The 25,637-nt window shown below is 44.7% G+C and overlaps 1 long non-coding RNA gene across 2 annotated transcripts in view; it reads left to right on the forward strand.

Moving 5' to 3' along the window:
- Positions 1-9,330: 9,330 nt before the first annotated feature.
- LOC146835098 (uncharacterized) overlaps positions 9,331-25,637 on the forward strand; it is a 637,707-nt gene continuing 621,400 nt past the window's right edge. For both annotated transcript variants that reach the window (XR_014960382.1, XR_014960383.1), the window contains exon 1: positions 9,331-9,421. This is a non-coding gene — a long non-coding RNA (uncharacterized LOC146835098). The remainder of the gene's footprint in view (positions 9,422-25,637) is intronic.

The raw sequence follows: 25,637 nt of genomic DNA on the forward strand, positions 1-25,637 counted from the left end.
CCCGAGCCGCCGTTGCCATTTCACAAAGTTGCATTGGAGGCTCAGCCGCTGAACGAGGTGCCCCCCCCCAGGTAACGTGTGTCGACTCCTGGGGTGGGGCACAGGCTCGGAGGGAGACGCTCTCGGCCTCTCTCTCGTGTTGGCAGCGCGAGCCTCTTTTTCGGCTTGTGTCGCCGCCCGTATCGCTAAAAGAGTGGTGGTGCAGGGGCTGGAGTGCGAAGCTGCACCTTGGGAATACATCGTACTGTGTTGGGGGCAACTGTGAGAGGCGGAGAGACCGCCTAAGGCCTGGTGATCGGGTATTACGCATTATTCCATTTCTGAAGGACGGAGTACCTGACTGTTGTATTACACATTGCATCATTTCTGTATAACGGAGTACCTGATTAGAGTATTACTCATTGCATTATTCCTGCATACCAAATTACCTGATTTGTGTATGACACATGGCATTTTTGCCTGCATAACGAGCTACCTGATTGTCATATGACGCATTACATTGTTTCTGAATAACGATATACCTGATTAGCGTATTGCGCATTGCATTTCTCCTGCATAACAAATTACCTGATTACGCATTGTCTTATTTTTGCAGAACGACATATCTGGTGGTGGTATCACGCATTGCATTATTTGATCTTGCAAAGTGCCTGATTGTTACTTTACGCATTACAGTATTATTACATTGCAAAAGTATCTGATTCTAGCATTACGACTGTATGATATGATTTTAGGAGTACAGGAAAATGTTTAGAAGTGCTCATTGATATCGCCAGAGCTTACAAGGGCTGACTGGCCTAACAACCGGCCAAGACAAAATATTACAGAACCTCATATGTTGGTTTTATATCGTGTGGTCTTATCGTATAGCTTTTTACATAAAGTTTATACTAATTTTTACAAAACTTGTGTGGAGTCTATTTGTGGTGTCATCATTGGATTATTGTGAGTGTGGTTGCAAATACTTTACACACTTGCCTTGAAGATAAGCCTGGCTGCTCGTGTCAAGCTGCCGAGGGGGTGAGCGGGGCTATCTAAAAAGGTGTCCTTCCTTTCCCTGACGTTGGAACGCGGGTCCCTACTTGGCCTACGGTAACTACCTCAGTCAACCAGGGATCCCGGGTCTAACAATTTCCTTTGCAAAGACCTTCATATTTAGGGGGAAGAGGACTACCTCTTCATCATGCTAGATGTAACATCATGTAGACATAATAATGAGATATGGGTTAGTGGGTGCTTCCTAAAATCTAGGGCAGTAAATGTTTCCACCATACAGAGATAATTATAAAAATGATGGACTGGTGTCTTACAAGAATATATTTCTGTTTGGTAATGTTTGCATAGGCAGTTAGGAACTGCCTCTTTGCCCCTAGCTATGTAAAATGTATGAATGGACTGATGGGAAGAGGAGGTAGTCTGGGGGCCTGATCTTTCAGAATTCACTGAACACAGTCAGATGACTCAGGTACCTTTTTGATAACCTGATTCGCATATGGAAAACAGAGAAACTTTATATGTTAATATAATGAAGTAGCAGTTTTGTTAATACACTAAGTGAGAACAGTGAAAATGTGTTTTTGCCTAGTACAATACATATACACACAATTGTATATCTATTCATATAGGTAACTGCAGTTGACAATAGGATTGAAACATCACTTTTTTGTAAGTGCTCTACAGGAAACAGTGTATTACATTTTCATAGTTTCCATCTTATATTTCTCAAAACCAGTAATCTGCATGGCTAACCTTTGCATGCTAAAAGTTATTGCAGAACATCATAAACCTTTTGAAAGAAAAGGAATGCAATTATACCTGGATTCAAAAGAAAAGGATATAATGATAATATTTTGCAACAGTCCAGAATTAAAACCTAGTTAAAATCTAGAGATGAACTGTGATTCAGCCACAAACCCAAATCTGAAAATTGCACAATGTACATCATTTCATGAACACCTATAATAGGGAACTTGTCAATCTGTAAAATTGCAGACAGAGATTGCATCCTTTTAAAAACCAGTAATTGCTAATGAAGAGTGAAAGCCAAGTGCAGGGGCTTGGGAGTTGGGCACAGGATCCGGCCAGAGATCAGGCCCTGCAGCCAAGCCCCCTCTGTGCGCACCAAACACAGCGGGGTGTTGGGAGCACATTGCCTGAGGGGGATGGGTGTATGCTCAACTCTGAATGTGATTAAAAAACACAGAAATTAACAGAAAATACTAAAGATTAAATGAATGTTATAGTTAGGTATGGTAATAGGATATTAGCTTGCATTAAAATAACAAGAATTAACAAACCAGGTCATGGGTTAAAGAGACATTGTAAGTAGGTGTTGAAATTAATCATGAGCCAATTTAAAAAAAAACAAAAAATACTGAAAGCTCCAACCTACTTTGGGACAGCCCCTGCATCCCATTGCACCTGATGTGGAGTGGAGAAGCTTGTTCCAAAGTAGGCCAGGTCTTAAAGCCAAGGACTGATGCAAGAAATCTGCAAGAAAATCCTTCTGTTGACAAAACAGTATTCATGAGTGGGTGTCCCGGCACATCCCCATAGTAAATAGTTGTAATACAGCACCAAAGATCTTAGTCACAAGGACATTGTGAGATGTGGATGTTTATTTCAAGGACTTCGCTAACGATTGGGAGGCAATTCAGGTTATTGAATAATGTAGGGGTGAGCCACTTAGAGGTTTACCTCATACTGGGGTTGCAACCATGGATCTAAGGTTGTATGCCATTGCGCTTATCCCAGGAATTTGTATTGTGTTTTTTACCAAACTACTGAGGGTTGTCTATAGAGTCTATCAAAAGGAGTCTTATGGGTAACAAATAGATACCTATCAATCTCTTGACTTCAAATTGTGGGCCATGTCAAGAGGGCAATCCCTTTAAAGTGAATAGAGTTCAAACTCTTCTTTTGGTGGGTATTCAAGGTTTAAAAAGCAGGTGACCCCGTTAAAGTCCATGGATGATTTTTGTTTGTTAGGTGGGTAAATAACAATAAAGAGAGGGCAATATCTGTCAAATCTGGGTGACTTGACAGATATGCTATGCGTCCACCATCTGCTCAAAGTTATGTCCATTATTGCTTGACTGTTGATATAAAATTGTTGACCTGTTGCACCTGAGATTGTCGTAACACTATTACTGGCCGATCTCGGCTCCGCTACTTGCAGCTCCTGCGCTTGGCAGGAGTTTTCCGTGTGCCGCTCCTGGCCTTGAGGAATCTCGGCATCATTTCTGATCTGGATCATTATTTTACTACAACTTGCAGGCCTTGTTCCTGTCACTCATCAAGCTATTATATCCATGCGATCTTGGTTTGGTCGCCCTGCATTACTATTTTCATGTATATTCATATCCAGATCAGGCCTTCTCTGGAAATCCTCAAAAGGCACGCCTTGACATATTTTGTCTTCTGCGACATGCAGGTATTTTCGCGGGCATAATTCGTTGTGTCCTGATTATGATACCCCTACTCTGATAGGGATTGAAACGTCATCGACTTGACTACCTTGACTTCACTTGTTAATTTTAAATATCAGCAAAGGTACTATGTATTTGTGGCTCATTCATTGTTTATACTTTAGCTACACGTTGTGCAATACCTGAGTTCTGAAGTTCTATTGACTTCCTTTATTGTTGTAGATTGTCCCACTTCTATGGTTTTCTCATTTTTTTAGATTTAATACATTTATAATAATATGCTATTTGGAATTCAAACACATAGATGACTTTTTTTAAAAGGTGCCACTGTTCCTGTAAAAATAACTTGTTGATAGAAAATTGGGCACAAATGTAGCTTGGTGAACTACTTCAAGTCCACAAACTCTGTAATGCATTGTCGCAATGATTGCATATTATCATCAATGACACCGTTTGAGATGTCATCAGCGATGTAATCAATTATGTTATTTAACATGTTGTGATGTAATATGTGAGGTCATAAGCAGTGTATCACAAGGGTTCAAGTAATAGTTAGCTCACTAAAGTATAACTGGCAAATTTCAGTGGTTTTTCATTTTTTACACATGAATTCTTATCTCATTTCAACACCTAACTATAACAGCACTTTAACCTTTACTTTTTTCAGTGAAATTCATAGGTACATAGATGACATGATGGCAGTGTGGAGTGAACCTTTAAAGTCCTTTGAATAGGTCCAATAGTGCCTATCTTTAGGCTATTTAATAGGTGCAGTGGTGCTTATACAGAGCTTCACACCTTACTAGATTGTGCCTTTACCATTTACTATAAGAAGAATTTTATTTGACCACTGTTGTAAGTGTAAGATGGTCTAAAGGCAAGGTTAACCATCGGGGTGCCAAAGTCTAGCTCTGGCACCAGTTCGCTCCCTGTGTTCGGTGTGATTGAGAGTGGCACGGGCTGCCCTGGGTCCTAGATGCTCCCTTTCTAATGTTGAGATTGTTTTAATATGAGGAACTGTAATCTGATTCATATATCTTTACATAAGCCTCTGCGTCAATCCCTGTTCAATGCAAAATCGGTGTGTGTCAAATATATTTTGCGTAAATTCAACATGGCCACAGTAGCTTACAGTAATTTAAGAGAGATATGTCCTGCATGGATTGGGCCTACAGTTAAATCAAAACAAGTCAGTGACTTGTGAGCAGCAATTTTGTAGCAATGTGTGGGCCACTGCAGAGACATTTTACGGCACGGGCAAAGCGGCGAACACCCTAGGAGCCCAACCTTCCAATAGCTCCCCTGGCAAAGTGAATGAGACAGTTGAAATTACTGATATAGTTACATTGCACATAAAAAACTTCTTTTTTTAATTTGACAGCTGAGCATGTTTGAAAGAAATGTTGGGCCAGATTTAATGAGGGTTTGTGCCAGAGCAAAGTCATGTAAAGTGACGCAACACACAGTCTCTTTCAAGGGTATTTACTTTCCAGCGCAAACAGTATTTTGTGCTGGAAAGGTGCCATTTTGTCAGTGCAAATAGAGCTTTGGATTGCTGTGCACCACTTTGCCTCAAGGGGGCATTACTTGGGTGATTAGCGCAGGCACCTAAAGTTTCAGACACAAAGCCCTATCTTCTAAGGTAGCCGGACTGGGCTTCACATAAAAGAAAAATACTGCCTTGAAGCTGACACAAACACTCCACATATTACATATGAGCACTCAGCACACATTCAATATGTAGAATGTTTCAGTATTTGTCTAGGCATAGGATTTAGTAACGGAAGGGCATGCTTGCCTTCCATTCATTGTGGACGGCATGTAAACACCCCTGAGCAGTGGTGCACAGGTTGTGCATGTCTCTCTCTCTCTCTCTCTCTCTCTCTCTCACTCTCTCTAACTACATAACCCCTCTCAATTACCCCACTATTAGTTCAGGATTGCACCTCCCTATCCCTGCTTTCTCTCCTACTACATCTTTCCCCTTTCCTTCACTTCTCCTGATATTGTATGGCTTGTTGGTTTAATCTATTGCTCTACCTCCAGCCTTCTCACTCTATCATCAACTCTTCTCTTTTTCTCTCTCTTTCCATCTCTCTCTCACCCTCACTCTCACACATACACATACGCACAAACAAACACACACATGGTCTCTCTTAGCCCCCTTCTCCATTTAAACCCATCACCTCCACCTCAACTGTCTCTCTACAACCTTATTTCGCAGATCTCTCAACCTCACAATCTCTTCCCCTCACAGCGATTTACCTCTGTATAATAAAATCAATCTCTTTCCCTATTTCATGCATAGCTCTCATCGTCCTCTTTACGGTCTACACCACATTCCTCTTTCTAGCCTTCACCAATCTCTCTACCTTTATCTCTTCCCCACTACAGTGTTTGCCTGATCTGTTTTTCCATATTGCTTCTCATTTTTCCTCCTCTCTACCTTACATCTCTGTTATTTCTCAAGTGTCCCTGTCTACCTCTACCTCTCTCTGCCTTACCCCCTCTCTGATTCATCTCTTTATCTATATTACCTCTCTCTATCTCACTACTTGAAGAACTGTACTCCCCTGCCTCCCTCTACATTTCATGTTTTCCTTTTTCTCTTTCTCTCTCGCTCTACCTCTCTTCCATACTCTGAAGCCTTCATTTTCTACCCCTCTTTATCTTTTTTTCTGGCTGCATCATCTCTGTATATAATCGTTAGCTCTACCGCCTTCTGCCTCTACTTCACATCTCTTGCTTTACAGTTCTTTTTATGTCTCTGTCTACATCCTGCTGTATCTCGCCCCTTCCAATTTCTCTTACTTTGGGGCATATCATCAAGGGCAATATCGCTGCTTTAGCTGCACTTTTTGCCGCTAAAGCGGCGATATTTTTATCGCCCTATCAGCAAGCTGTCGCTAACAGCTGTTAGCGACAGTTTACTGGCAATAGCGCCCCTTGTCAGCACGCCTCCCATCGCATCGCTAATGAGATGCAAAGGAGGCGTGCCTGACAAGACTCCCTTGGGACAGTATCGCTAACCCAGCTTCGTCATATTGACAAGGAGGGTTAGCGATATTTAAAATCACGTTAAGTATGCCTTAATGCAGGAATTTAACGTCTGTTATATTCCTGACTAAGGCATACTTAACATGGGGGGTGGATTGTGTGGCTAAGACCACAGGCCCTATCATCTAGGATATACCTAATTTCCACCATGGAAAACGGCGATATCCACACTACCTCTGGAATTTTTATTGCCTCGGCAATGCGCGTTGTTGATAACGTGCTAACCAGGCGATGAATTCCAGAGATAGCCGGCGATAAATATGCAAGCGCTAAGCGCGCTTTGCGATATTTATCGCCAGACCTTGATAATATGCCCCTTTGATAGGTCACAGGTACCTGTCTAGCCAGAGAAATGCACACATAGAAAAGAGGGACAAGACAGGGGAAGAGAAATCAGAAGAATGTTATTAGGTGTTACCAATGGAATGTTAGAAACCCTTGGAGTAGATTTGAAAACTACAACTACAATTTCAAGGTGCCGTGTCCATATTGCTTAATTTAATATGATGCACGAGTTCACTAAACATCTGACAAGACACCCTTTGGCATTTTCCCTACAATGTGTATATCAAGCTGGTAAGGCGCTGAATTCCACATAAAATGTTGTTGTAAATAAAAAAAAAATCTAGATCCAAACTCAAAAAGAAATTACTTTATCAATCTTTGTTCAACCTTTCTTTGGGTACTATTTGTCTGTTGGTCACCAGGTAGCATCTGTTTTTGTGACTCCCTGTGTCTGAAGGTTTAATATATAATTCAATATTGTTTTGCATCATGAGATTTGAAACAGCAGGAAAATGGGTAACAAACTTAAAGTTGTTCCAAACAGGGGACCCCAAAACATATATTTCCCAGAGCTCCGTTGATCCAGGATGTCTCTGGGACACTGTTGCTGAAGCGTGCCTGCTTGTGTGCAGGGGCGGCCGGCAGGGTTCGCGGGCGGGGGTGGTAGGTGCAGGGGGTGGAGGGGAGTGTCGCGGGGGTCGTGGGGGTGTCGTGCAGGTGGGACGGGGTTTAGAATCTTTTTTTTCAAACTTACCTCGAGGCTGGGTCCTGCATTTTCTGCGCTCCTGCTCTCCGTAATCCGCTTTCAGGAACAGGAAGAAGGCAGCCATGCTCCCACCCCTAAGCTTATCACAACGCTCCAGTGGAGCACTGTGATTGGTTTGAGCACCGTGATACGGGGCTCAGCCAGGGGGTTCTCCATGCAGGCTGTAATGCTGTCTGCATGGAGAACAGGGAAGTGCGCATGACTGGTTTGGGTGGCCCGAGAGGGCCAGCCAACCAGTCATTGCGTGCTTGAGTGGGCAAACCACTACGCCCTTACCCTGCTCCATGAGCAGAGCAGCCCCGTCTACCCTCCCGCCCGCAAAAGAAACATAACATGATCATAACTTTCAGTTATGATCATGTTATGTTTCTCCCTCTCGCACTGCTTGAAAGCAGTGGGCTGATGCTCCTCCGCCATTGCAGTGGAGCCGCCACTGCTTGTGTGTATCTGTGACTTCCAGCCTGTGTACAGCCTTCTCTGACTCAGGGGCAGATTTACAACCCCCTTGGACCACTTTTGCGTCATTGGGAAAAGTGACGCAAAAGTGGCGTAAGGGGCTTGTAAATGAGACCCTCAGGGGCAGATTTATAAGCCCTGTGCGTCACTTTTGCGCCGCCGTTGCCTCACTTTTGTGACGCAGCGGCGGCGCAAAGCCAGCGCCATGCTGCGGCAGATTTACAACGTGACGCATCTAGGATGCGTCACGTTGTAAAGCTTGCGCCACATGTGGGCGTACCTGCACAGGGGGGGGGGGGGGGGCGTTCCGGCGCAGGAACGCCTCCGAAAAATGGCTGAGTGAAATCTACAAGATTTCACTCAGTCACTTTTCCGGCCTGGCTGCGTCATATCCTTGCGCCTGCTTGAAGCAGGCGTAAGGATTGACGCAGCATGTTAGGGATAGGGGCACCCCGAGCCTTGCTGGAGCTGCGTCGCGGTTGTGACGCAACTACAGCAATGCGCCAACCTTACGCCGGCAGATGCGTCACGCATCTGCTTGTCCTTGCGCCACGATGCACCGCATTGTAAATGCGGCGCATCTGCTGTGGCGCAAGGGCAAACTTGCGTGACGCATCTTCCCTGGCGCATCCCTGCTGATTTGCAGGGATGCGCCAGGGAAGATAAATCTGCCCCTCAGTGTCTCCACCTGATTGTGAGTTTCGTAATGTTTTTCCTTTTCCTGGTGCTGTACTGACGCTAGGGTTACCAGCTGACAGGTTTTCTACCGGCACCAGCTGTATTTTAATGTCCTCGATACAAAAATAAGCAACACATACATCTCTCTAACAAGCCTAGTATCCCTTATCTGTACATACTTCAAAGAGCCCATTTAAATAAAAATCCCTTTTGGGACGTGTTCTAGAGTTGAGCTAACGATCCTTGACTCTTGACTAATAAATAAAGTAAATGCAGACAGAAAAGTAATGCTACAAATGACTGCATTACATTTTGTTCATACCCTTGTTTAGTTTTGCACACTTTTAAAACTACAACAAAAGGCCGGGTTTGGAAAGGTGGCGACCAAAAGCTGATGCCGAAACCTTCACTTCCTCACGCTATAAAAGAATAACCATTTTTTTTTCTATTGCCCGTTCCTTTAACGTGGAAACTTGTAATGTTCATTGCTGCGGCAACCAGCCGCTTGGGGGCGCTGTGAACTCGCTGATTCATTGGAAGCGGGCGGGGAGGCGCGCGGGCTGAACAGCTCAGCAGCTCGTGAAAGCCTTGCAGAGGCCGCGGTGCCTGATGCTGACTCACGCTAACAATCTGGGCATTTTCGAAACAGGAGCACAGATCCTGCGGCCCTAGCAAGGCCTGACGACGGGAAAGAACGCTTTGGCATTCGCCTCGGATATATTTTGCAACAGAAGCTGCAAAGCATAATCAGGTAATAAATTCGCTTTGCCGGAGATAGTGTTTTGATTTTGTACAGTACAGTTCGGTAATGGAATTCCGATAACAGGACAAGCTGACAGGATAATTACATGGACTAGAAACTTGGATTTTTTTTCTAGATTTTCAATTTATTGAAACTAAAATTCAACAATGGATGTTTACGAATAGAGATGCAGTGGGGGAATAAAATGAGCCCTGGAAAAATGCTTAGACGAGCCTTCTCCCCCCCCCCCCTTCTGCAGTCTCTCTCTTTGAATCCATCCATCCATTCTGTCTCTCTTCTCTTCCCTCCCACTTCTCCCTCTCAGATCGCGTTCTCTCTTTCTCCCCCCTCCCTTCCTCTCATTCTCTCTCTACTGAAGCCTCCCTGTGCCTGCTCCAGTTAAACTCAGGGAGTTGGGAAAGTTACAGAGGCACCAGGGGAGGCCCTGGGCTCTCAAAACTGCCCCCAGGGTCTGCAGCCCACCAGGCAAATGCCCTGTGGAATAAAAGGCCTACATGGCTCCCTGGGGTGTAGCTTCAAGGGGGGAGTTTGTGGTGTGGCACCCCCAAATAAATGCATTCTTGGCTTGAGAGTTGGGTCTTGAGGCCCTGAGTCTGGTCTTCTATGTTTTTGCTGATTTCTTTCGTCATCCTGTTATGTTATGTTATGATGAATTTGTATAGCGCACGTACACCGGATTGGTTTCTTGGCGCTTCTTGAGTTGGTGATGGAGATATCATGTTCGGTGGGTTAGTCGAATGCCTGTTTGAAAAGCCATGTTTTTTGCAGTTTACGGAAGGTCGTAATATTAGTACAGCTTTTAATCTCTAGGGGCAGGGAGTTCCAGTACCTGGGGCCCAAGAAGGCAAACCTGGAGCCACCAAATCGTTTCTGTTTAAAAAGGGGTATTGTTAGGAGGTGCAAGTGAGTGGATCTCAGATTCCGGTTTGGAATATATCTAGTAATTAAGTTATCAATGAATTTTGGGTTTTTTCCATTCAAGGATTTAAATATGATACATCCCACCTTAAAGGCGCATCTCTGGGATACTGGAAGCCAGTGTAGTCTCCTAAGAAGTGGGGAAGCGTGTTGGTGTTTATTTTCCAGCAGAACCAGCCTAGCTGCCTGGTTCTGTATCAATTGTAACCGGTAATTGAGATAGGCTGGAATCCCGAAATATAAGGAGTTGGCTTAATCAATATGCGAGGTCAACATGGCAAGAATGGCTTGTAGTTTTGCTTCCTGAGTTAGGAACCGGCTGATTTTCTTTATTTTCCTCAGTTGGAAGAAACAAGTAGATGACACCGAGCCTATTTGGGTTTTCATGGAGAGATCATTACAGATAGTAACTCCTAAAGTTTTGGCATGCTTGGAGAGAGTTGGTGGTTGTCTCAGTTCATTAGGCCAGAAATTGGGACTCCAGTGATTCAGTGAGCCACCTGTGAGGATCAGTTCAGTTTTATCTGGGTTCAATTTCAACTGGTTGCTGTTCATCCAGTCACGGATGAACAGCATGGTAGCCTGAAATTCACAGATGGATTCTGGAGAGTCATTGATAGGAAATATCAATTGAAAGTCATCTGCGTAATTGAAGGTTTGAATATGTTTTTCTTTAAGTGCATGAATCAAAGGGAGGAGGTATAAATTAAAGAGATGGGGGGACAGAGAGGATCCCTGTGGGACTCCGCAGGTGTTTTTGATCATGGGAGTTGAAAAACCAACAAGGTCCAAGGTCATCCTCCTTTGACTGAAAGGTTGTTATTTTCTTTTTAAGTAACTTAAACTGAGGCCCACCTAATGCAAATAAGTATTGAACCTGTTCCTCATGCGAACAGTGTATCCCAAATCTTGAGCATCCCTCCACCCTATGCGTACTGTTATTTTAGTTGGGTATTTTGCGATTCACCCTTCTTACCCCTGAATCTTACTGACTAAACTATGTCCCTGATGGCTCTGTTCCCAAACCCCAGTGATGGGACCAGAATAAGACATCCCAGTTAAAGCAGCATTGAGGCAGGCAAAGGGCCGCAGCCGCTCTCTTCTGCAGTCTGCCCTTGACTTGGAGAACTACATAATGTTGTTCCTTTCTACAGTTTTGCACCCTCAGATTGGACTATATCTCAAAAAGCTTCCTCCCATTATATTCCTAAATTCCTTCCTGAAAAATGTATCCTGACTTAAAACTTTCCTCGCCTTTCTCCTTCCCGAGTGACCCTCCCTTTCATCTTCTGTAGCCTCCTCTCTCGGAGTACAGCATACCCTAGATTGCATACCTGTCTACCTTCATCTCTCTTAATACATAGATTACAGCTCCCCTCGCTTTCCTTCTTTTGAGCCATATTCCTGCAGCCTAAAAATACTAAATCTCAGCTGGCCTATCTATTCATCCCACCCATTGCTTGTATGAAATCGTACAGGTCCCACAAAGGATCACGCCTAAAGCCTGAAAATGTAATATACCACAAAGAAACTGGACTAAATGCATGGAGTGGTTTTCTTGAGGGAGCACAACTAACCCCAATGAACAATAATAACCACTATATTAACCACTCACCTGGAGTTGTGGAGTAGTATGCTATTTGGCATAAAGCACCTCAGTGCCTCATCAGTGGTAGTAGGAGCTATATAAATGAAGTTACAGTGCAGTAAAATAGATTTCAAACCAATTCCCTGCACTGAGACCTTCATCCCTGCAGTCATTTATAAGGATATACCATGAAGCAAAGGCCCTGGAGCCACAAATGAACAAGGACTGCAAGGGAACCCAATGCCATAATGTTATAAAAAGGAAAGTGGGTATCTGCCTCCAATTTGAGTAGTAACAGACAGCTGGAATTGGATTGTGGCAAAGGCCTAACCAGTGCTAAATTTGAGCCGGTGGTTTCCGGTGCTCGTCTCTGGCACTTAATTGCCAACACTGGCACTTATGCCAGTCTGCCACAAGATGGCACTGTTTTTCTAAATTAGAGATGAACACAATAACAGTTATTAATTCAATATACATTAAAAATGAATAATACTTGCCGTCCAAGCCATTCTTAAAGCTTTGCAGATCTGGTAGAGTCTGTGATGTTATAATTGTTGAGTGTGATGGTTAGTAGTTATGTTTGTTCTGTCACTGGCGACTCTGGCTGGGGCAGTGGGTGGTGCAAGCTGCAGCGACTTACTGGTGAAGGGCCTGGACCATAATGTTTTTGACAAACTAAGCACTGAGCCTAACACCCACATTCCCCAGGTTCGTAGCACCTGAGGCTGACGTCTACAACCCTGGGGGTGGGACTGTATATCTATCCACTCAGCAGGTGATGCTGTGCCCATGTGTTGGAAAGCTCTTTGCTCTCATCATGCTCTCATGTTTTTTCATAGGGTCGCAATGTACTTACTGTGCGACATTTGGTCGATTTGGAATCTTCCTGTTGAACGGCATTTTGTTCTCTCTAAACAATGCATGTAGGCGCCATCTTTGCTAAATCAAAATTAACTATCACACACGCAATTCGAATACAACTATTTCTAATATGTTAAATAGCTGTACTATGACCATAGATTCACACATCAGAAAGGTACAGAGAAGAGCTGTGAATACTAAAACACAGCAGCATGTTGTTTAGCAGCAAGCTTCCCGTGTTCATTCTTTTGCAACACATGATCGAGATGGTGCAGCCACCCACTGTAAAACTCTGATTGGCATCCCACACTCCACTGAGTTTATTTTTATTCTAAACATAAGTTTAGAAGTGTACAGCAGCTGTACAGTGGGTGAATGCATATTCCTAAATGTATGATGTTTGCATGAGGCAGAACAGCATAGTCTGCACAAATGTTTGATGAACAGTGCACACCAGGCCCTAAGTTGTGTTCGCTACCACTAGACCCTTTTTTTTTGGAGTGGGGGGAAGACAGGCCAGCATGAGAAATTCCAGCACAACTGTAGTGGTTTGTGTCATTTGCTTGTAGTGGTCTGGGGTTCGTCCTATTATGACTCTGCAAACTGGGCCAGGTACAATCTTTTCCATGCTTGAAGCTCAGGGTAGTGTGGGTGAGCGGGCTCCTCAGGGAGGTAGTATGGAGGGCAGAGACTCAGAACTCAACAGTAAACCAACAGATACATTGACATATTGTTTAGCTCAGATTCTCTCTTAGAAAAAAGACAAGCACAGCAAAATGGGATTCTACTCACAGTAATGTGGTCTATCTACAGGATTCCACAACACTACAGACTAAAACGAATTCTTATCGTTCCCACTCACGCCATAGTGTCCTGGTTCATCGTGTCTGTTCCCGCTCCACTACAGGGTTCTAGCACCGTCGCTGCAGCTCTGAGGCTACTACAGTGACCTAGTCATGCAAGAAAACGTATAGCAATAATCAACTCAGCTGCGAGTCCACTACTTGGTTTATGCGAGCAATCGCTAAATGTGAGTACCGTAGGTGAGTTCAGTTAATATTTTGCAATAGCGTTCCTATCAGCACTCCTTACTCATCTCAACATGCAGTTCTAGCATAAGGCAAAGACTCTCCTTTTCTCCACATGGCCGTGAAATTTACCTGTTTATATGAATGAGGTGCTCAGCAATGACGTGGCTGTGGTGCACCCTGTGTGGTCACCATGGTGGTGTCTATGGGAGAAGGGCTACAGCAGCGGTGACCCCACCTCTTGGGTCTTGTCACAGAAGAAAGCAATATGATATGCCAGGGTCAGCAGTCACCCGTAATCAGCAGTTGTGGCCTTGAGGTCGCCTGGGAGGTCCTTCTGCTTTGGTGATGTTGAGGTTCTTGTCCTCATCATGTTGCCAGCAGCAACACATGCCTTTTGGGACAAGGTGGTGTTTGAGCATGACACATTGATACTTATGGAGTTATTGTTGCTTCAGGCAATTTGTAAAATGAACCACACAAATAGACCTGGTGACTGCTATTGGGTTGGGTCAGCACTGGTCACACTCCCAAACACTGGTCGGCTTCTTCTGGACATTCCACTTACCTAAAACATGGCTCAGCTTCTCCCCGCGGACACTCTCCCCTCCTGCTTGGACAGGCGCTACCTTCCCCTCTCTGAGCAAGCAGGAGGCTTCAAGAAGTTATGCGGACAAACAGGTTCTACACAAAGTGAGGTGACAACCCTTATGTTTTGGAGACTGGCTGTCATGCAGACACCAGCCTTGGGTCACATCAACTCGTGAAGTACTCTACAGAGCACTTCCTTCCTTGGTCAAGGGGAACATGGAGCTCAGACTAAGTGGGATGTTTAGTAAGGATGACTCCAAGCAGTCTGAAGAAGTATGAAGATGTTTAATCAGGAGGATAAGTCTCACCATGAAGGGGCCCTGGAACAACTGCTTATAATCATAATGCAGTGCTCTCATGACCTCATCACTCATTCTAATGTCTGGACATTCTGTGCCAATGCTCACATTACCACACATCTCCCTTTTTACAAAACAAAGTATGAAACAATAAATTTATACAAAGTATAAAGCAACATAAACATTTTTAACATAAGACTTTAAATATAGTACCCATACCCCCTTCCAAAGAAAACAAAGAAGTTTACGAAAGAAAAGATAAGAAAGAAAAGAAGGAAGAACAAGAAAGAAGAAAGAGAGGAAGAGAGAGAAAGAGGAAGAGAAAAAAAATAGGAAGAGAAAAGAAAATAAAGTTTAATAAAGTCATTCAATGTTTTAGGTCATACAGGAATGCGAGAACTCTTCCTGATGGTCAGATTATTTCTTGAATGCTCTGTGATGGGCAAAAAGGATCGTTGTGATAAATACTTTTCAGTGTTGCTAGACATATCATCGTGAGGAACAGGGGCCACAAGAGACATACCCCACCAATTCATATCAGAAAGTTTAACAGAATTCTTCCCTAGTTCACAAACTTGAACTGTATTTTGTAATTTGGACAAGCCTTTGCTAACAAGGATTGGATTCTTCACACGTACCCAGTCACCTATTTTCAATCTGGTTACCCTTTTTGAACTGGGAATACTTTTAGTAAATCTTTTCAAGTTTGCAAAATTGGAATTAAGTTCAGCTGATTTCCACCAGTCATCCACGTTTCCATCTTTTTGAGAAATTCTTGTTGGCCAAAAAGGGCAAAGTTCAGTGGAGGGTTCTCTACCTCTCATCAATTCGAAAGGAGATTTCCCAGTCACTGAATGTGGAGTGGTGCGATGTGACCAAACTAACTCAAGTATGGATTTAGCAACACAAGACTTGCTTTTGATGGATGATTGAATGCATTCTACAAGTACTTTGTTAAAGCGTTCAACTTTACTATTGGTTTGGGGGTGATAAAGTGGCGCTCTCAAGTGTTTTATTGCACAATTTTCTAAAAATAAAGACATCACAGAGGACGTGAACTGAACCCCATTATCAGTGAGTGTCTCCCCTGGGAGACCTTCTCTTGAAAACACTCTTTGAAAACATTCAATAGTTTTTTTAGTAGTGGGTTCAGAGATTGCCTCAACTTCAACCCATCTAGAAAGATGATCCACCATTACAACAAAATATCTCATGTAGTTGGGAAGAATCTGGTAAGGACCTAGAAAATGTACCCCAATGCGTTGCCAAGGTTTTTTGGGACAGAGATTGACAGATTGAACTTGAGGCTCAGTTATTAAAACTTTGTCACTAAGTTTGCATTTGGTACAGTTGGACACAAATTCTTCGATCTTGGAGTCCATGCGAGGTCACCAAAATCTCTCTCTAACTTTCCTCTTGGTCAAAGTGGAACCCAAAATGACCACCATGAGCTAAACTGATTAAATGTTGACGAAAACAAAAGGGAGCCGCTAATTTATCTCCTCGGACTAAGATGTCACCTTCAAGAGACAATTTATCCAAGACCTTCCAAAATGTTTGAAGATCATATTGTAACACAGATTCTTTTGGCCAACCAGATTTTACAAATGTGATGACTTGACTGAGAATGGGATCTGATTGGATAGCCGAAATCCAATCTTTTTCACAAAAGGAAGCATCCCCTATACATGCAATAAAGCACTCCTCTATTTCTGTTTCCCATTCTTGATTTTCAGGCTCATCAATCGGAAGTCTAGAGAGGCAGTCAGCATGTGAATTCTTCCCACCGCGAATGTATTGGATAGAAAAGGTGAATTCTAAAAGTTTAGCTTGCAATCTTGAAATGCGAGCAGTGGTACGCTTGATGTTCTTGCCAGATGGAATATTTACCAAGGGACAATGATCAGTTTTAATTATGAAAGGTCTACCCCAAACATAGGCTTTGAACTTTTCTACACTCCAAACACAAGCTAAAAGTTCCTTCTCGATGACCGAATACTTGCGCTCAACAGGTCTGAGAGTTGTGGACGCAAACCCTATGGTAAATTCACGCCCATTATCCATTTGGGTGAGAACAGCCCCAAGACCATAATCACAGGCATCAACAGTTACAATGGTGGTTCTGCCTTCAAGAAAAGGCTGTAAAGCAGGAACGTTCACGATTCTTTCTTTAATTTCCTTAAAGAACTGTTCACAAGTATCTGACCATAGGAATTCAGAATTTTTCTTTAATAAAGGCCTAAAATATTTTGTTAAATTGGCAAAGTTCTTTAGGAATTTACTGTAAAACTCACACATACCTAGAAAAGAAAGTAACTGATCTTTCTTTGCGTGCGTCTGTGATACTTTTGACAAGACAAGGCTTAGGCTTGCCTCCTTGAGCTGAAAATACATGACCCAAATACTCGATTTCTGTGGTTTTAAAAATGCATTTATCCTTTCTTAAAGTAGCTCCTCTGGATTGAAGTATGTTTAGGACTTTTGATATTTAAGAGGCTTCTGGCCCAGAGGTGGGGATTCTGGCCGGTGGCAGAGATTTAGCCATGGCTGAAATCTCCACCTCCAGGCCGGAATTTCCAGCACGGGTGCGGATGTAAAGTTAGTAGTTGTAAATCCATTCTGTGAATACCAAAAGTAGTAAGTGCATTCTGTGAATACCAAAAGTAGTAAGTTTAGGATTTTGTCTTAAATTAATTCTGTGAATCCGGCCCTGGGTCTCCTCCCATCAGCTCCAGGAATCCAAGCAATACACTTCCACTGTCTGGGAAGCTGTATCACATCCATCATCTTGTGCCTTGTCAAAACCAAAGGCTATTCAAAGGGGATCTCACAGGTCCCAGCCATCAGACCCAGACCACGACATGGAGTTGTGCTAACCAGGGGTGGCTCCTCCGGTAAGGTAAGGTGAAGGAGCGTTGCCCCTCTGCTCTAAGAGCAGAGCAAAGTCAAAATAAAATGATACTAACAGAATGTTCTGATAATTAAATTTTTAGGCTGCCTTCAGGCTCTATGTTAGGGCGAGGTGGAGCTGGGCTCGCGTGATGCCAGCAGAGGGAGGAGTGGTGGCTGCACCATAAGTATGCATGACGGTCTGGCCGGCCCTCTTGGGCTGTCCAAACCGTCATGCGCACTGTGCATGTTCTCCACTGGCTGTATTGTACAGCCTGAGTGGGAAACATGCACAGGCTCCCAGTCCCTCTCTGAGCGCCAATCCACAGTGCTCAGACCATTCACAATGCTGCTGTAAGGCAGTATCGTGATTGGCTAGGGGAGTCTGAGAGCCTGGGTGCTTCCGGGAGGCAGGATACAGCATGGACCGAGGAGAGGCGGTGGCTGGGAACACACAGGTAAGTCTTTTTAAAAAAACTTCTGCCCCGCCACCATGCTTGACCAGCTGCAATTGGTGCTAACATCCACACCTTAAATTCACACACTCAACACACATATGTGATGTTAATACAAGGGTCTGAGTATCACATCTAAGCTGAGTTTTTACGTAGGTTGGGACAGTGAAACTTAAAAATACCTGCTCAGTATTATTAATCCACGAAAGTCGGTATGCTGCCAATACCTCTATATATAAACAACCCTTCGGGTCACAGAGCAGGTCCTGGGGTGTTAATCACAATGAACAGGCCTAGACCTCCACAAACGAACTAGACTAATGTGCCAGCAGTGGCAACAAAAAATAGGAAATCAGTTTCACATGCAGCCAGATTTCTTCGGACAGCGGAACTTGTCCGTTTATCATGCACTGTTTTTCAAGCACGTCTACTAGAACAGTTCCTGGAACGAGTGATGCCAGCCATAATGTGATAAGGTTGTTTTAAATGTTTGAATCTCAACAGGTTCACATAGTTTTCAGGACATGTGTTTTAATGTGAGCCAATGACTTGCGCTCCAAGGTGCCGCCTTCAGCGTTCCACTCGTGTAGCCACCTCTGTGCATTAAAAAGTTATGGAAACCATGATTTTCAAGTTGTAACATATTAGAACTAAATGGAGAGGAAGCAGAGTTAAGCAGAAGACAGAGAGAGGGCTCAAATTGCCCAGATGTTTTACATTTTCTACATTATCTCCACCTACATCTGAAAACGCTACATCAATGTCATTAGAAACCAATTTACCTGCACAGACAACTATAATCCATATATTTGTTTATTCATTTATTTCTAAAGTGCTTGGACACCTGACAACTTCAAAGCGCTGAGTTATTAAGCAGAAGCGCTAGTGACTCCCGCAAAACACGCCTAGTAGAAGATTAATGGTATAATAGTCACTGTCCCTCCAGGGGCAATAAATTCATCTAAAGCCATGCGAGACTCCTGCAGTATTGCTACAGCTCTGAAACAGGACAGAGAACCAAACTAAGCATCACTCCAAGAGGCCACATTCCTATATTGCAAAATGTGTCTTGCCTTGTGGACTATCCTGCCAAACATTGAAATCCCTGAATAGAAGCTCACTGATGGTGTGTGTTGCAAGGACATCTTTTACCATGAATGAGCTGGTTTCAAAACAGTTGAAACCTAGTGAGATGATGATCTTTTAATTGTTTTACAAATTGCTAGCATGCAGCCTCATGGTCAATTTTTGCATGCTCGTGAGGGGGAATCAAGGTGGTATCTTCCGGCGGTGTTCCAGAGGGATTCAAAAGGGAATAGCTTCTTTGAGGTTCCACAACAATGGTAAGAGTGATGTTGAGTATGGGGTCTTCAATCCTAGCTGTTGGTCAGATGGGAAGGATCTGAAGAGAGGTATTTGTGTCAAGCAAAAGCCTGAGAAATCAATTTAAATCTGTTAGATTAGGTAAGATCCTAAGAGTGAGGCTGAGATTTCCCTGAGACTTTGACTGTGGACTCTGATGTCTTTTACTACATTTTGTATCTTAAGGTTGAAGGCTGCTTGTACAATACACTGCCTGATGTATGGGTGTGATCCGAGATGTAAGAAGTGACAAACTTCTGCAAGAATTTAGGATTGTTTGCATCATATGCTGTGCCAACCTCATCTTCGAACCCATTAAGGAGTCCCCTGTGAATGGCCACATCATACTTCAGAGATCCTGAACTGGGCACAGAAAACATACACACATATCTTTCTGTATACCTCAGCATTTAAATAAGGTGATATGTTCATAAACATTCCTTCTGCTCTAGCAAACAACATATGTGCTACATCTTCCAGAAAAGTGGTACTCATCACTGAAACCCACAAAGCAGTATTTCAAAGCACTGATTGCACAGAAATTCCATTCCACCAAAGTGGGGGATTAGGGCTTTAGTTAGGAGTTAGGGATCAGTTCATGCCTTTGGTTAACAATTAGGTTTAAATACAGGGTGTACATTCAGTGTGAGGATTAGGTCCAGGGTAGGGTTTAGTGTTAGAGTTAGAATTAGTAATTTATTATCATTTTCATTGCCTTCACTTCAATGGATTTCTAAAAACAATGGTTCCTTACTGTAACTCTAGTACCGTCCCTAACCCTTGTCACAACCTCAGAGCTTTGACATATGAAGGCCGAGGCCAGTTCCTTCTTCTCCCCATCAGGAGTCCACCTATACTTCTGGAATTATGTCATACATGGTAAAGAGGACCACGGCTTGGGGGGGAAAAGGAGTTAAAAGAGAGAAAGTGAAACTCACTCCTGCAGGTAGACTGTCAGTAAATCCAGATTGGATGATGCATAACAAAGGACCCTAGAGAAAATTGACCAAGTGTCCACCTAGTGCGAGCAGTAGATGAATTGGTAATTGTTCTTCGTAGTAAAATCTTCATGGTAAAGGCTGTTTCCCTAGATAAACTATAACTGGTACCAAGGCTTACCATGGAGTCGCGCTCATGAACCAAACATGAATGAAACGATGCTGCAACTCTGGGAAGGATGGAGCCTGGTAGAGGCAAAACAACGGATACACGGCGGTGAAACGCAAGTTGCAGCTAAGCCACAAGTCAGGAAACGAAAGGCGACCAAGGGAACCGAATAGGGAGGAAACAATGAAAGTGAAGGAATGGAATAGCTGGGTGTAAACTATAGCGAATGTCACTGTAATGGTGCAGATGTAACAGGGCACAATGACCAAACAGGTCAGGCACTAGGACCGGCCTGAGTGGGGACCCGGGCGGGCGGAAAGGGAGGAGCGGAGGGCTAGGAACGGCGGTTAGCCGTTAGCCCGGGGACGAGGAAGGAACAAATAAAGGAGCTGAGCAGTGAGAATCCTGTGTCCGTGTCTCTTCTTTCCACAGGGACACTACAACTGGCGACGAAGGTGGGATCGAGCTTGCGCGATGACAGAAGTGCCCACCGGGAGTCCACCCCAGGCGGCAACAAATCCGGAGCTCGCCCCGCGTGTGGAGGCTAGAGCTTGAAGTCCAAAGCGCCAACCGGGAGTCCAACCCGGTGGCGACTGGCCCGGAGCTGCTCGCCCTGCGTGTGGGGCTGGGAGCGCGACGACAGAAGTGCCCACCGGGAGTCCACCCCGACGGCAACAAATCTGGAGCTCGCCCCATGTGTGGATGCTAGAGCGAGTCCAAAGAGCCTACCGGGAGCCCACCCCGGCGGCAATGGTGAAAAGTGCCCAAGAAAGAAGAAAATAACCTCACCTGGCGGAGCCCCGGTGAGTGAAATCAAGCGCTGATGATCGCGGTGTCTCCGTTTATTCAAAAGACAAAATCTCGTTGCACACGAGATTCTCGCGGCGGCCATTTTGAGGTCAGGCGCGAGATTTTCCCAATCCCCCTGTCAGGGACCATCGGCGGCCATCTTTAAGTCAGGCAGATGAGCCAAACAGCAAACAAAAATTGGTAAATGAAACGGAAGTAACAAACAAGCATTGGTAAATACAATAGAAGCAACAAACAAGCATTGGTAAAACAAACATTGGTAAATGAACCGGATGTAACAAACAAACATTGGTAAATACAATAGAAGCAACAAACAAGCATTGGTAAATGCAACAGAAGTAACGAATAAGCATTGGCAAAGGAAACAGAAGTAGCAAACAAGCATTGGCAAGTGCAACAGAAGTAACAAACAAGCACTGGCGAGTGTAACGGAGAGCAAACAAAGTCTGTAAAAGCAATCAGCAATAACAGTTGAACAATGCCCGACACAGCTCCCACAAGCATGTTTGGAGCCTCATTCCTGCGCCGCCCCGAGCCCCTCGTTCTTGAATCTGGTGGGGGCATGGGTCCGTGATGCAAGAATGGATAGAAGATTTCGAGGACTTCATGAAAGCGTCCAATGTGACGGACCTTGAAGAACAACTGTCTGCTCTCAAGAACCTGATTGGCAAGAAAGTTGGACGAATCATAAAAGAACTGCCTGCTGAGTCCTCTGGTGCCTATGACAAAGTCTGCAAAGCACTAAATCGCAAGTTCCTACACAAAAGGAACGTTGACTACGAGTGGTACACATTCAATCTGGCCGCGCAAGAGAAAGGTGAGCAAATGGGGGAGTTCGTCACACGTCTGAGACGACTGGCGAGATACTATGATTTTGACAAGTTTTCAACTGAAGATGCCCTTCGGCTGAGAGTCATAGAAGGTTGCCTCTCTGAACCACTGATATGCAAATTGCTCAAGAGAAGCTACTCGCTGGAAGAGATTGAACAGATGACGAGAGTAGATGAACAAGCCGATGAACATGCGAAGAAAATAGAAGCAGGGAAAGGTGAGAGACGGGAACAAGCATTCAGGATGCAGTCTCGGCAAATGCATGGAAGATCCCCGCCACAGGTGCGTTCCTCCAGATCCAAGTAACATCACCACCAGTCAAGCAAAGGACACAAAGGCAGAACCCACACCAAGGAACGATCAGACAGACAACTCAAATGTTACAGATGCGGCTACGACTTCCCACATGCCGATGCATGCCCAGCACTAGGACAACAATGCCGGAAGTGTGGTAGAGACAACCACTTTGAAAGCATGCGCGGGGCGATACCCAAAGGTGATCAAAAGGGAAGGTACCGGCAACATCAGCCTTCAAGCAGTCGTCACCATGTCAGAGCAGTCCAGGATAGAGAAGACTCATCCACTGGGTCGTCACAATCCAGCTGCCACTCTTGCAGGACATATCAATCTCGACGGTCGTCATCAAGAGAATCCCGATCCACATCACCCATCTCTCAAGACCGAAAGGAATATATTTATTGTGTAGCCGACCCTGATCGGCTGAAAGAATACCCGCGATTGGACATCAGAATTGGTGCTCACCCCACCAAGTTCGTGCTAGACAGTGGGGCATCACTAAACTACCTGCCCGTAACGGAATACCAACGAATGAAATCACCTCCCAAGCTGGATAACGCACATGTACGAGTATACACGTGGATGTCCAAAAAGCCACTAACGTGTCTTGGGAAATTTGCAACCGAACTGTCGTACCAAGATCGCACAATATCAGCCTACATCCATGTCATCGAGGGGCCTGAGGCCGACTGCCTCCTGAGCCTGGCCACCGCAGAACGACTGAAACTGGTTGACATCCTATACCGAGTGGCTGACAAACCAGCTATCATCCAAAAGTTCCCCAAGCTCTTTCAAGGCCTGGGAAAAATGAAGGACTGCCAAATAAGACTGCACATAAATGAACAAATCACACCGGTAGCACAGCATCACCGGAAAATCCCCTTTCACCTGCAAGAAGCCGTGGAGAAGGAGCTCCAAGATTTACTGGAAGCGGATATCATAGAAAGAACAGATGGACCAACCCCATGGGTCTCCCCGGTGGTGGTAGTCCCACAGAAAGGGGAAACCAGCCAAGTCCGCCTATGTGTGGACATGAGGGCGCCCAACATGGCGATAGAGAGAGACATCCAGGCCCTCACATCAGTGACATGATCACTTCACTCAACGGAGCCAAGATATTTTCAAAACTAGATCTCAACAAAGGATACCACCAGCTAGAATTGCATGAAAGGTCAAGATATATCATGACATTCTCGACACACCTCGGGCTATTTAGATATAAAAGACTACGTTTCGGAGTGTCATCAGCAGCGGAAATATTCCAAGAGGCAATCAGGAGAACAATACATCACATTCCACATGTCCTAAACTACAGCGATGACATCCTCGTATATGGAGCAACGACTCAAGAACACGAAAAAGCACTAGATCAGGTCTGTCATGCACTCATGGAAGCCAACCTCACACTCAACCAAGACAAGTGTGAATTTCACAAACCAACACTGAAATTTTTCGGCCACATATTCTCTGGAAGTGGCATGAAACCAGACCCAGAAAAGGTAGCAGCGCTAAACGACACACCAAGCCCAAATGACGTGGGCGATGTACGATCATTCCTAAGCATGGCCAGCTACTGTTCCAGATATATACCTGACTACGCCACGTTAAGTTACCCTCTGAGGATGCTCACCAAGCAAGGACAACCTTTTCAGTGGTCCACCCAATGTGAAGGGGCGTTCAGAGAGATCAAAAGAAGCTTACTTCAATCCAAAAAAGAAAACAGAGATAACAGTGGACGCCAGCCCCGTAGGACTAGGAGCCATCCTAGCACAATATGAGAGAGAAGAAGATCAGTGACACATAGTAGCATACGCCAGCAGAAGTCTAACAGACACGGAGAGAGCGTATTCACAGCCAGAAAAAGAAAGCCTGGCCGTTGTCTGGGCGTGTGAACACTTCCATATCTTCATCTTTGGGAAACACTTTACACTAGTGACTGACCATCAAGCCTTGATCATAATTTTTGGAAACCCACGAGCAAAAATGCCACCAAGAATAGAGCGATGGGGCCTCCGGCTCCAGGAATACACCTACACCATCATACACAAGCCAGGAAAAGCTGCAAACCCCGCAGACTACATGTCCCGACACCCCATCAGATCCAGCAAATCAGAACAATCAATTGCGGACGAATACATTCACTTCGTAGTAGACCAAGCGAGACCTCCGGCTGTTCCACTGGAAGCCATTTGTGAAGCGACGCAGACAGATGCCACCCTGCAAGAGGTGAAACATCGGATTCAAACCAACAGCTGGAGACACACGCAAAGCAGCGAACAAAACGATCAAGAAATGGTGGCATTCAAACATGTCCACGACGAACTGTCAATAGCAGCAAATGGTCTCGTCCTACGAGACACCAGAATAGTGATCCCACGACAACTCAGACGAGGGGTCATCAATTTAGCACATGAAGGGCACTGGGGCTTAGTAGCCACAAAAAGAGCACTCCGTGAAAGAGTCTGGTTTCCAACAATAGACCTGATGGTAGAGACAACCCTGAAAGACTGCCCGCAGTGTCAACTGGTGAGCCGTCCGGATCCTCCTGCACCGCTACAAATGTCTCCACTACCGGAGGGTGTCTGGCAACACATTGCCATTGACTTCTTTGGGCCAATAAAATCGAGCCAATATGTCCTGGTCATCATGGACGAGTACTCCAGATTCCCCATCGCACAACTGTGCTCATCCACGAAAGCATCGAGTATCATACCGATACTAGAAGAGGTCTTTGCCGCATGGGGCATTCCCCTAGTGGTGAAGTCAGATAACGGGCCTCCATTCCACAGCCATGACTTTGCCGATTTTGCTCAACACCTCAACTTCAAGCACCGCAAGATCATACCATTATGGCCTCAGCCCAACGGAATGGTCGAACGCTTCATATCCATGATCAAGAAAGCCATTCAGCAAGCAGAACTCACCGGAAAGAGCCTTCAGATGGCACTCAACGAGGTACTGCGAGCGTACCGAAACACGCCTCATTCCACCACAGGCAAATGTCCTGCCTCTCTCATGCTGGGACGCCCAGTGCGCACCAGACTACCAATGATGACTATGGCAGCGAACGAACAGTATCCCGACTCTGACCATGAGGAGATGGCAGCCAGAGACAAGATAAAGAAAGAAAAGATGAAGGACTATGCTGATGAACGACGACGTGCTACG

The sequence above is a fragment of the Triturus cristatus genome, chromosome 4_2, assembly GCF_964204655.1.
Source record: "Triturus cristatus chromosome 4_2, aTriCri1.1, whole genome shotgun sequence".
Classification (NCBI taxonomy): Eukaryota; Metazoa; Chordata; class Amphibia; order Caudata; family Salamandridae; genus Triturus; species Triturus cristatus.